Raw genomic sequence first — 14,259 nt, 5'->3', positions numbered from 1 at the left:
GACTTAGTTACTTACCTGTGATCCGAAGGTATTTGTTATGAGGTGTTGTGGCTCCCTTTCTGCTGCATGAGTTTATTTCTTTTGATGCATGTTGTTTGCTTGCTAATGTGTGGTTGTGTCTTGTGCAGGTTCTACTCTAGCTGGTCTAAGCTTCAAGTAACTTCTTCAACCTTCATGTGTGCATTCTTCTATTGTTGGTGTTGGGTTTTGATGGGATCAGCTGCTACAGTAATTCCTACAGGAGCTCCTGTAGCTATTTCTCCCTTTGAAACTTCAACTTCTTTCTGTGCTTGGATCTTTGAGGATGATGCCAGAAGTGTAGATAGAGATGGAGAGGTAGTAAGTATGATTCAGTTGAGGTGGATGGTGCTGCATCCTCTTTTATTTTTGTTTTTTTCTTTTCTTGAAAAACTGTTTTTTCTGTGTTTTTCTTGGACAGGAAGAAGAATGATGCTTGGGGTGTGATGCAGGCCTGGAAGAGATGGAAAGGAGGTTTGAAGACTATAGCAGGGTTTAGATGTCCCTTATGAAGCTTCCCTGCCCCTCGAACTGCCTTTTATATTCATTTCTGGTTCTCTGTAATTTCTACAGGAGCCTCCTGTAGAAAACATAGTTTGTGGAAAAAAACGCAATGGGGTGGAAGAAATGGCCGAAATGACGGAGAAAAGTGTGGAGAAGATAGGATAGGTGCTGGTTTGGATGTCAGGGTTCCCTTTGCACCTTCTTTTGCTTCCTGTAGTCCTCCTGCAACCTACAATGCAAATGAAAATTCACTTTTCTTTTTCTCTTTTTTGTTTTTGTTTTTTTGTTTTTTCCTCTTTTTTTTTTTAAAACAACTAGGGAGCCTCAGGGAGGTTTACACCCTAATTTCCTAGCCTGGGCGCCTCCAAGGGAGGTTTTCACCCAGGGATCTTATTTTTCTCTCTTTTTTCTCTCTTTTCTCACTCTTTTTTTTTTTGACATCACTGGGCCGCCTCAGAAGAGGTTTTCAACCCAATGATGGGATTCAAGTGCCTCATGGAGGTTTTCACTTGAGTCCTTATTTTTTATTTTCTTTTTCTTTTTATTCAGTGAGTGGGTGAAGTGGAAGCTAAGACATGCTCCACTACCTTTTATCTAGACCTTCAATAAACTCTCGATTGGAGAGGGGTTTCTTGTAGACCTTCAACCAATGTCCATTGACAAGCATGGGGATGTCTTCATCATCAATGGTTCTGATAAAAACTGAACCATTGTCATTGCATTTCTCCACAGTGTAGGGTCCCAGCCATCTTGTCCTCAACTTGCCTTTGAAATCTTTGTATCTTGAATCATAAAGTAGTGCCCTATCTCCCTCTTGGAATTGCTTCTCCTTGATATTTTTGTCATGCCATATATTTCTCTGAAGCTGCACTACCTCTGTATGGAGAAGGGCCTGCAATCTATGTTCATCCAATCCATTGAGCTAAAGTAATCTTTCTTTCTGTACATGGTTGAGGTCTAGGTCCAGCTGAGCTGCCATCCTTAGGGTATTGAATTCAGATTCTATTGACAGCAAAGCCTTCTTCCCATAGACTAGTTCATAAGATGTGAACCCTGTGGTGGTCTTCCATGTTGTGTTGTAGGCCCAAGTGGCCTTAACTAATATGTCTGCCCAATATTTTCTACTGCTGCTCACTACCTTGGTTAGGATCCCTTCCAATGCTTTGTTAGTGACCTCCACTTGCCCATTGGCTTATGGGTGGTAAGGGGTGGAAGTCCTGTGCTTGATCTTATGATGTGTGAGCAGGTCTTCAATCAAATTGAAAGTGAAATGACTGCCTTGATCTGTGACCAACTCTCTTGCATACCCAAACTTGTAGAATATGTTTTCTCTCAAAAACTCAACTACTTTTTCCTTTGTCGCTGCTTTGATTGCTTTTGTCTCTACCCACTTTGTCAGGTAATCGGTGCACACAATGATGTATTGTTTCTGCTTTGAAGGAGGTTTGATAGGCCCCACAAAGTCCATGCCCCACTTCTCAAATGGCTCAAAGGTCACTTGAGGTTGAATGGGCATCTCATCCTTTGGAGTAGGTTTCCCCATCCTCTGACACTGGTCACACTGGCTGATATATCTCCTCACATCCTGATGAAGAGTGGGCCAGTAGTAGCCTGCTTGCAATATCTTGAAGGCAGTTCTTTTTGCTGAAAAATGACCTCCACAAGGCCCATCATGATAGGTCAGGAGGATTTCAAAGGCTTCCTCTTCCCTAGCACATCATCTCAAGATCTGATCTGGGCCAAGTTTGAAGAGATTGCCCCCAATCCAGGTGAAAGGGGCGCTTTTCCTTACTATCTTTCTCTTATCTTTTGAGGACAAGTGTGGTGAGAACTGTGTTGAAACCAAGTAGTTTGCTATGTCAGCAAACCATGGAGAGAGGACCGAGATAGAAAACAGATGTTCATCTAGCATTTGTTCATCCACCATTCCTTCTTCACCTGTAGGCAAATTTACTCTAGACAAAAATTCAGCAACAACATTTTCTTTACCAGGCTTATCAATAATGGTCAAATCAAACTGCTACAGTAAAAGAAACCATCTAATAATGTGAGCATTTACGTCTGGTTTTTTCATTAAATATCTAATTGCAGTATGATCAGTGTGCACAAAGGTTTGATACCTTGTGATATACTGTCTGAATTTGTTTAAGGAATGCACAACAGCTAGGAGTTCCTTCTCAGTCACTGTATAGTTTAACTCTATCTTTGACAAGTTTTTGCTTATAAAGTATATGGCATAAGGTAACTTTTCATAAATTTGTCCTGAGGTTTCTCCTATTGCTTTGTTCAAGACATCTGTGTGAATGTGGAAAGGTAGGGCCTAGTTTGGGCCTCTGAGAATTGGGGTAGCCACTAGCTTTCTCTTCAAGGTATCTAAGGCTTCTTGACAATTTTTTGAGCATATGAACTCAACATATTTGCCTAAGAGTACAAACAAAGGAGAGGCTAGCTTGCTGAAATCTTTAATGAATCTTCTGTAATATCCGGCTAAGCCTAGGAAACTTCTGACATATCTCACCTTTTGAAGAGGTGGGACCCTTTGGATGATGGAAATTTTGTTGGGGCCCACCTGCAATCCTTGCTGAGATATTGTATGACCTAACACGGTCCCTTCAGTCATCAAAAATTCACATTTTTTGGGACTGAGGGATAGGTTCATCTCAATACACTTGTCTAGAACTTTTCCTAGGTTAGATAAAGCTTCCTGAAAGTCAGAACCATAAGAAGTAAAAGCATCCATATATATATTTCTACCGCATCATGAACCCGTTTAGAAAATATACTTAATACCGCTCTTTGGAAAGTGGCTGGAGTGTTGCACAAACCAAAAGGAAGGACCCGATATGCAAAGGTACCCCAAGGACAAGTGAAAGTGGTCTTATCTTGGTCTTCCGAGCTGATTTGAATCTGATTGTACCCGCTAAACCCATCTAGGAAAGAGAAAAACTTTTTCCCTGCTAGACCATCTAACACTTGATCTATGAAAGGTAAAGGAAAATGGTCGTTTTTAGTGGCTTTGTTCAATTCCTGATAATTGACACGATTCTCCACTTACCATTTTTCTTTGGCACAAGCACCAAACGAGAGACCCATTCACTATCAGAGATGGGATAAATGAATCCTGCATCAAGCAATTTATGTAGTTCTTCCTTAACAATATCTTTAAGTGTTAGATTCATCCTCCTTTGAGGTTGCCTGACTGGTTTGTGATCTTCCTTGATGTATATATGATGAGTACATACTGAAGGGTGCACTCCCTTCATTTCCTTATAACTCTAGGCGAAGGAATCTAGATGTTTTCTCAACAGGCTACACAATTCCTTCTCTTGGGAAGTAGATAGGGATGGATTGATTTTCAATGTTCTTTCTGGACCAAACTCTATATTTTTTACACTAGGAGGAGTAGGATCGGCCACACAGAGATCAGTTGAGGGGTTTTTTTGGGTTTCTCTTACTATTTCTTCTAAGGGTGATATACCGGGGGGTGGATTCTGAATCAAATTTTCGATCATATCATCCTCATCTTGCGGTTTTCCCCCCATGGTGGTTTCTAATGTATAAAGAGGTGCGGAAAAAACTTCATCCTTATCTTCCTCCTCCAACCAAAGAGGTAGATCATGTTCTAGAAAGGTTGGGTAGGAGGGTATAGGATTAACTGCTTGGACATGTGCCCATTATTTATGGTCGTGTTCCCAACTCGACAGCTGATGTAGGCATCGGTTATAGCCAACCAAGGTCTTCCCAGAATGAGAGGATACCCAGTGAGCTTTGCCTTTGGTTGGAGAACTAAGAAATCAGCAAGGTCATCCCAAGAATCAATGGAGACCATCACATCTTCCACAATCCCCTCACCGCTCACGGTGGAGCAGTCTGCTAGCTGTAGCACGATCATGGTCTTCCTCAAGGAGCCCTGGAGGTTGAGTTTGAGCATTGTATCCTTTTTCATCACATTAATGGCAGCTTCCAGATCAATCAAGGTATTTGGGATCATTGTGCCATTAATGTGGACATCAACTACTGGGCTTCCAGGGTCCAAATATTTTGGACAGATTACCTGCCCCAACATCAGGTCGAACAGTTGTCATATGACATTGATGGTTGGGGCATCTCTCTTGCACCTTCCTGGATGCCTAAATCACTTCTCTTTGATCAACCTATTATAGATAGGCACATCTTTTATGGCTTGGAGAAGTGGTATCTTTACACATAAATGTTTCAATTCTCCCAGGAGTTCGGTTTCTTCTGGGGTAGGCTGGACTATCGCGGATAGTCTCTCAGGAAAGGGTGGATTTGTTTAGGTTCTCTTTCCTCTTTATCTTCCTAAACCTCCCTGGTTGGAGGCTGGCTATCTGGGAGGACTTTCCCAAATTGCGAGTTAATTTCCTGAATCTCCATAGCATAAGTTAGGCATGAAGGTTCCCCACTAAACACTTTTTGAGCTTGTCTGTTGTTCGGGTTCGGATTTGGTTGGGCAGACATTTGGGGTTGCAGCTGTGGTTGGGCAGGTGGTGGAGGCATAAGAGTGGGAAGAGAGTTGTATTGGGGCCTCCACCCCTGATGAGGTGCATTCCACTGAGGTTGTGGCTAAGCATAGGATTGAAATGAATGGGTGGCTAGTTGGGCATGATATTGAGATGTGAAGGACCAAGGAGGTGGTGTGGATCAGGAAGGATGAGCAGGGGGACCCCAAGAAGGTATGGAGGGCACTTGGTTGGGGTTGTAGTATGCCTAAGATGTCCCTTGTATCCCCTGCTGGTATGGTCTGGGTCTAGGCGGTCTTCTTTGGTTTATGTAGTAGAGATGTTCAGTGACCCCCTTAGCCCCTTGATATACAGCTTTAAGTCCAAGCAAGGAAGGGCACTTATCTATGGAATTATTCTCTTCATAGACTGAACAAACCTCTATAGAGTTCAATGGGAATTCATTCCTAGGATGCCTCCTAGTGCATCTAGGGCAAAAAATGGCCAAAGCCCTCTCTGGTTCCTCCTGTTTTCTTTTGATATGTAATGTGTCCATTTGCATGGCAAGAGTGTACAACATCTCACTCTTGAAGTCTTCCAGCATGTTCCCAATTTCTCCTTTAATGGATGAGTTGGAGGAAGAGGTATTGGCTATGGGGTGACTCCCCCTACCTTTATTTTTGGTTGCCCTAGAATGATTTCTAAAAACAGTCTTTATGTCATCGTAGGGTAGTTGGTAGATGTCTCCCCCAGCCAGTAGATGGAGGGTATCTAGAAGATCTTCCCGGATTCCCCTAAGCAGGACCAACTTCAGAGACTCAGGGTTAAGTGTACACCCGACCCTTTTGTAACTAAGCTAGAACCTCTCTTCATAGTCTTCCAAGGACTCATCACTTCCTATGGTCATTCGGAAGATTTCTTATTTAGTATCTTTTGACCTACAATAGTCTTGATACTTGTTGTTAAAGGCTTGATGCATCTGAGCCCAAGTTGTGATGTTATTGCCAGGTAATCCCATAAACCAACGCAGTGCTGCATCCTTGAGAGTAGAAGGAAACAGTTTCAACTTTTGCTCATCTTCTGATAGTCATAGATTTGACAGATAACAGCAAACTCGAACAAAAAGGTGTCAGGATCTTCTGTAGTCAGACCATGGAAATGAGGTAGGGCGGAAGGTCTTATATTCTTCAATTTGGTGTCCCCATTAGTCTTCCAAATGGGGAAGGTACCCTCTATTCTCTCTCCATTCCCCCTAGCATTTCTGTTCTCAACCATTGGCTCCAAAGGAATGTTTTCTTCTTCTTCTTCCCCTATAGGTTCTTCAAATATGTCTGGCTGTTCACTTAAGGGTTCTTCTTAATCGCAGCCACCAAAGAAGAGAGAAGGGTGGCTATGTGAAGCAGTGGGGGTGTTGGGCAAAAATTTTCCTGAGATATCTCTATTCCTACGAGGCATGAAAGGAAATCTTTTTGGTTGGTTTTTGTTTCTTTTTTCCCCACACTGATAGTACCTACAAAACTGAAATTGATTGAAAAAAACAAATTGCAACTAACTAAAATGAACTTGCTGAAATGGAAATTTGCAGAATTGAAAAGGAAAGCAAGGAAATGCATTGAAAGGAAAGGAATGACTAGTCTACTTTTGCTGAAATGAAATTTGCAAAATTGAAGAGAAATGACTAGTCTAATGTTGCTGAAATAAACTATTAGTAGAATGTTGCAATAGAAAATAGAAGAAAGCAGTAATCACAGAATACTCTGAAGCTTCCCTGGCAACGGCACCAAAAAGATGGTGAGCATCAGTATTGCAGCAATAATGTTGCAACTCCTGGGCTGCCTACTTTACTCTTATCAACCCGGTAGTTCGTAAGAAACTTGGAAGCGTCAGTGTTGTATGCACAAGTACTAGTTCTCACTGCAGGTTGTCACTTGTTCAGTCGGCGCGAGATCACTAGGAGCTCAAGACAACTTCTATGGATTCCATAAGAAGCTCTATATGTCATGGAAGGAAAGAAATATTATTCTACAGATGCTATTCTAACTACAGAAAGGAGAAAGGCTGAAATGTAAAGCAAACCTAGTAAATCCTAAGTAACCAACTAATTATACTTTTGCAGAAATCACTATGAAAACCATGAAAGGAATGCCATTACCTACTCAAGGAAGTAAACAACATCTAACTATGCTATTTCTGGAATTAAATAAACATAGAACATGTTTTTGGATTTTTATGTGAAATTGACATGCATGTAATTTATTGTGTGTGAGTGTGGCAGCGAATAGGTGGCGTTGGAGGGAAGTTTTGGCACTTGAGAAGATTTAGGATGGTGTGGATGGGTCCTAGGATGTCTCAGGTGATTTTCTGGAGGCATTTCCCACACTCGACCTTCAAAAGAAATCCTACAGGAAAATCTACTGGAGGACACAGGAAATCTACAGGAGGAAAAACAACGTTCTATAGGAGGCCTACAGGAGGAGGCTGAGAACAGCTTTCACTATTTTGAGGGTTTTATAGGGGGTGAAAAAGGTAGATTAAGGTTGGAATGAGGTGTTAGGGTGCCTATGGTCTACCATGAACCACCAGGAGAGAGAAATATGATTGGATTTTCTCAAGGAGAGGGGAAGAATCTCTATGGAAGATGCAGGAAACTAAGGCAGAATTGAGGTGAGATTTGGGCGACCTGTAGGGCATGGATTAGATGGAGGATGGGATGGCTGATAGGCTGGCCTACTGCTAGAAGAGATCTGCTGCAAAGGAACTGATAGATCAAACAAGCAATGGAATGAGTGCATCTAGAAAAACATAATTTTGCATCAAACTAATCTAAACTATGATTTATGAAAGGAAATGCTGAGAAATGATAAAATAAAGGAAATCATGAAAGAAGAATACTACAAATAAAGAAGTGAGCATGATGAAGAAGATCTAAAGCAAAACAAAACTAGACTATGAACCTGCTAAAAAGATGCAAACACTAGAAGTCCTATGAATGAGGAAAACCTGTGTTTTTGGGGCAGTGAGAGGGTCTTTGCCTCAAATCATGCTCCCAAAGGGAGGAAGAGATGCCAAGGCACTCTTGCTAGCCTTTTGAATCTTCTCTTTATCACTACTTAACCTGCTATAGAAAGCACAAATGGAAGCAAACTACTAAATCATCAAAAGCAACTTATTCTTAACCATTAAAGAAATACATCTAATAGCAACCTAATCTACAACTGAAATAAAACATACAAATACAAGTAAAGAGGAGCTTGGCTGCTTGGATTGGGCCTTAACCGAAGAGCTTCAGTCGTCTGAGGTAACTCAATGCCAACTCAAAAAGGATTCTATCTTTATTCTCAAAACAATAGCAAGATTACATGAAACTGTCACAACATACTGAGCTCGAAATTGAGCAGAGTTTACATAAGAAAAAATCCAACAAAAAGTCTAACCCTAGTGAGGCCCTAGGCCTCTCTACTTATACAAATGAAGCTACCAATAGCTTCCTTAAAAATCAGGGAGGCTTGGCTCCCAAAACTCGAGATAATCATCAATCATCCTTCACTTGCTTGGTTGCCTCCTAGCGCATGATTTGGATGCTTGTACTCCGAGCTGAATGAAGGGGAATTCGAAGTGAGGAGTAATAAATGAGGGGTATTCCCTCCTATAAGTCCTCTCCCCTGTCCACTTCGAGTTATTGCTGCCATTTTTCCACTGGATCCTTGACTTTGACTTCGAAAATCATCAATCATCTGCATTAAATACACATTAGACCACATGGCACAATAACTAACTCAACTCCCTCTATAAGCATCAATATAATAAGAAAATCATGTAATAAGCTAAGAGAATGGTTAGTTTGACTAGTTTAGGAGGTAAAATGATCCCATATAATTACCCATTTATGAGGCTCATCACCCTGTATAACCCGCAATATTATAGTTTATTTACACCTAATCTTGATTTCCCGACATAGCATGTCATGCACTTGACACTTCTTTCCTATTGTTACACAAAATATTGTCACCATGACTCTCTGCAGTCAGTGTGAGTCTATCACACTCATACTATCCTCCTTTGCAAGTCTCAAACCTCAGCTCTTCATGTCAAGCCTTAAAAATGAGAGAAAGTCTTTAAAAATCTATAAAACTCTGGTTTCGCACTTTCTCTTACCATTACCTGCGGTCCCGCACCCCTTGGTCATGTTACCTGCGGACCTGCTTGCCCTGTCTCTAAAGGAGTGGGTGCGGACCCCTGTAAAATTCAAAAAGGCGCAAGTTTATTCTTAAAAAATCACCTTGGGTTGATTCTGGATGCTTCTAGAAGGAATCTTGACGTGGTTGGTTCGCTCCTAGGTGGTTCATGCATCCAATAACTAAAGGAGCTAACCCCTTGATGAGAGGAGCTTATCCTTTTGAAGGAGGACTCTATCCCTTTGAAGGTGGAAGGAGGACTCTATCCCTTTGATGGTGGACCTGGTAACTTCCTTCCTCTGCACTATAAATTGAGGCATTGGGCTGGTTGCTGGGGAGGTTGAACGCTGAACATTTTTTAGGGTAAATGTTGTTGGAATTTAGACTTCCTATTTGAGCTTGAGAGGAGAGATTACATACCTTTTAGCTTCATTGGGAAGAGAGTGAAGCTTGTCAAAGTAGAGGAGATTCTTGCTGGACCCTGGGAGGAGCTTGTACAACATCAAGGCACCAAGGTTGTAAAGTTCTTCTTTGATTAAAGTTAATACAATCAGATTCATTTTTCTCAATAAATTGTCTTCTATGGTTTATTTCATGAATTCCTTGATCATCATGATAAGTATGGTTTATTATATTGGCTATGCAGGTGCTATTTAATATGTGTGCTTGTTTGTGTTTGCAGATTCTTTAAAAGGGAGCTCATTTGGATCAACGGAGCATGGCTTCCACAAACTAGCACTGGACCTGAGGTAGGCCTAAAACACCTGTTGGCCTTTATTTATAAATTGCATATTTAGAGAAAGATAGAATTTGTTTGGTTTGCTTGTCGCTAGATATCATTAGATACTAGGGAGATCGGTCTTGTCCGCAAGAACGATTTATCCGCCCAACGAAATGGCGACAAAGAACTATGCTCGGGCAGATAAATCGTTCTTGCGGACAAGACCGATCTCCCTAGTATCGAATGATATCTAGCGACAAGCAAACCAAACAAATTCTATCTTTCTCTAAATATGCAATTTATAAATAAAGGCCAACAGGTGTTTTAGGCCTACCTCAGGTCCAGTGCTAGTTTGTGGAAGCCACGCTCCGTTGATCCAAATGAGCTCCCTTTTAAAGAATCTGCAAACACAAACAAGCACACATATTAAATAGCACCTGTATAGCCAACATAATAAACCATACTTATCATGATGATCAAGGAATTCATGAAATAAACCATAGAAGACAATTTATTGAGAAAAATGAATCTGATTGTATTAACTTTAATCAAAGAAGAACTTTACAACCTTGGTGCCTTGATGTTGTACAAGCTCCTCCCAGGGTCCAGCAAGGATCTCCTCTACTTTGACAAGCTTCACTCTCTTCCCAATGAAGCCAAAAGGTATGTAATCTCTCCTCTCAAGCTCAAATAGGAAGTCTAAATTCCAACAGCATTTACCCTCAAAAATGTTCAGCTTTCAACCTCCCCAGCAACCAGCCCAATGCCTCAATTTATAGTGCAGAGGAAGGAAGTTACCAGGTCCACCTTCAAAGGGATAGAGTCCTCCTTCAAAGGGATAAGCTCCTCTCATCAAGGGGTTAGATCCTTTAGTTATGGGATGCATGAACCACTTAGGAGCAAACCAACCACGTCAAGATTTCTTCTAGAAGCATCCAGAATCAACCCAAGGTGAGTTTTTAAGAATAAACTTGTGCCTTTTTTACTTTTACAGGGGTCCGCACCCACTCCTTTAGAGACAGAGCGGGCAGGTCCGCAAGTAACATGACCAAGGGGTGCGGGACCGCAGGTAATGGTAAGAGAAAGTGTGGAACCAGAGTTTTATAGATTTTTAAAGACATTCTCTCATTTTTAAGGCTTGACATGAAGAGCTGAGGTTTGAGAATTGCAAAGGAGGACAGTATGAGTGGTGATAGACTCACACTGACTGTAGAGAGTCATGGTGACAATATTTTGTGTAACAGATTGCCCCCTAAAGTGCGAAGTCTGTAGTAGATGAGGATTTCATTTATCATCTAAGAAGAGTGAAGTACTTTATCATTTCGAGGATCATCTTGTGGAGAGCCCGATTGGAACCTGTAAGAACATTCAATACAAAATATATATATGAGATCATATCATCGCTGAGGTAGGCATTCCCATACTCAGATCAAAAACTGACTAGAAAACTAACTACTGCTCTGATATAGGAATGATCTTGTAATACATCACAAGTATAGACACATGTAGACACAGTATGGATGCAGCCATCTGCTTATGAATAGTCTAATGTATAATGAATACAAAATTCCTCGCAGCCTGGATGGTGGAAACTAGATCCAGGGTCTTGGTTTCTACTTCCCGAAATAGTACGATTCTATCCATGTGAATGAATGTGTCGAAGTCGAACATGGTAGAAACCACTTGATTACCAGTCAATGATGTAAACTGTTAACAAGTGTGAGAGAAACCACCAGTAATGTCAATGGATCTCAAAGTACTCAGTACAATCCATGAGATGTGAATAGATGTGTTGATGGAGAACATGTCACGGAATCCCTTGATCGAAGGTCAATGATGCAACCTATCATCGAAGGCGAGAAACCTGCCATTGAGGCATGCAGATTCCAAGGTACTGATGATTTCTAGATCATCTTTCTAGATAATGAGTTGAAGTCGATAGAAAGTGATCCGTCGTAGGCAAGCCCACAACACGAAATCATAGATCAATTTTGAAGAAATATAGTTGCAAGGACTGACTCAGGGATGGTCAAGATGGATGATAGATATTTTGCAGATGAATGCTTTATTTGCACTGACCTCTTGAACACATAACGACACAGCAGATGGTTTGGTGACAATTGACCCAAAGTTAATACCTAGAAACCGGCTGAAGACTTTCAATATGGTTTGATCAACTGTTAGGCAAAGGATTTCCCAACCCAGGTGAACAAAAAGTGTCGTGTTCAAGAGTGGTTAAATGTTTTTCTGAGACACAAAGTATAACAAACAGGTTCATTTTTCTCTCTTTTCCCCCACCATTTTTTGCAAGTACCTCTTTATTTTTGACAAGCTTGAGGAGGATAACATTTGCTTTATTATAAGCTCATCCTTCGGATGAGTCCAACTTAGTTTAAATTCGAACCCTAAGAAGCAGTGGTTTGTTCCTATTTGTAATTGAACAAGTCCTTTACTGTTAAATTTTAACGAGTCCAGTATAGGAGAAACTCGGCGTTTTTCAATTTTAGGGAGTCTGAAAAAACTTAAGAAAACTCCATGGTTGTCCTTTTTCGTAAATTTGTGTCTCCCAAGCCTGAAAAAGTATAAAATAATACTTGAGAGAACCGCCTGACCATTACGATCAAGGAGTACTTTTCATAATTAGTGTCTATGATCCAAAAAAGTGAAAAAGTGATCAACGACACGTCGTTTTATAACCAATATCGAACTTGAAATGACAAAAGCCCAGCAATCTTTTCATGTTTATACAGTCAGAAAAGAGCTATAATTGGACCGTCCTTTTAATTCCATTTTAACAAGCTTAAAAAGAAAAACTCGGTAATCTTTTCATATTTCACGATTCAGAAAAGAGCTTAAAGAGGACTCGTCCTAGAGGAACAAGTGGTATAAAGGGTAGCAACTGGTTCTGGCAATGGAGGAACTGCTTAAAACATGTAATGGTTAAGAGGCTGGCTAATAAAACCACTCATAACTATGGTCCCTTAGGAAAGGAAAACAACCAAGTGAAAGCATATGATCAGCCAAAGAGATGGTGGCGATGGAATGAAAACAACCAAGGCTCATCTAATAGAATTTAGCGGATAAAAAAGGCAATCACAAGATGTAAAACGGGTATGGGTTCATTTTACACAAGCTTGAACCATAGAGAACTCTGCCTGGATTCGGTTTCATGTTTACACAAGCTTGAAATGAAAAACTATGCTTGTTATAAGTTCGCATGCCCCCCAGCATAATGACGCAAAACGAGGTACATGCCCCCCAAGCTTCATTGCATTCAACCTGGTGGATGGAATGAAGGTTTACTTTCGAGATCTTGGAAAGACTCGACTCAAAAAGGGAGTTGTTTCATTTTTTCATAAGGTTGACATAGGAAAAGAACTATCCTCAAAACCCTTGTTTCATTTTTAAAAGAGCTTGACACAAGATAAGGAACTATGCTCATGACTCCTTGTTTCATTTTTTAATGAGCTTGACACAAGACAAAGAACTATGCTCGTAAAATCCTTGATTCATTTTTTAATGAGCTTGACACAAGACAAGGAACTATGCTCAAGTCTACTCTCTACAATCTACCTAACAAGGAACTATGCTCTAAAATCCCTGATTCATTTTTTAACGAGCTTGACACAAGACAAGGAACTATGCTCAAGACATCCGGTTTCATTTTTTAACGAGGTTGAGACAGGAACAAACTATCCTCGCGTCTACTATCTACAATCTACCTATATAACCTATGACTCCTTGTTTCATTTTTTAACGAGCTTGACACAAGACAAGGAACTATGCTCATGACTCCTTGTTTCATTTTTTAACGAGCTTGACACAAGACAAGGAACTATGCTCATAAAATCCTTGATTCATTTTTTAACGAGCTTGACACAAGACAAGGAACTATGCTCATAGTCTACTCTCTACAGTCTACCTATAGAACCTACTGATTAATTTTTTTTTAAATGAGGTTGACACAGGAAAAGAACTGTCCTCATACCTGATTCATTTTTTAACGAGGTTGACTCAGTAACAGGAACTATCCTCTGACTAACTGATTCATTTTTTAATGAGGTTGACACAGGAAAATAACTGTCCTCATACTCACTGATTCATTTTTTAATGAGGTCGACATAGTAAAAGGAACTTTCCTCGAACCAACTGATTCATTTTTTAACGAGGTTGCACAGGAAAAGAACTGTCCTCATACCTGATTCATTTTTTAACGAGGTTGACTCAGTAACAAGAACTATCCTCTGACCAACTGATTCATTTTTTAACAAGGTTGACACAGGAAAATAACTATCCTCCTACCTGATTCATTTTTTAACGAGGTTGACTCAGTAACAGGAACTATCCTCTGACCAATTGATTCATTTTTTAACGACGTTGA

The sequence above is a fragment of the Pinus tabuliformis genome, chromosome J (assembly GCF_031772625.1).
Source record: "Pinus tabuliformis cultivar Carrire ecotype Pingquan chromosome J, CPIR1, whole genome shotgun sequence".
Taxonomy (NCBI): Eukaryota; Viridiplantae; Streptophyta; class Pinopsida; order Pinales; family Pinaceae; genus Pinus; species Pinus tabuliformis.
The sequence above is the reverse complement of the archived record's forward strand: the minus strand, read 5'-3'. Positions refer to the sequence as shown.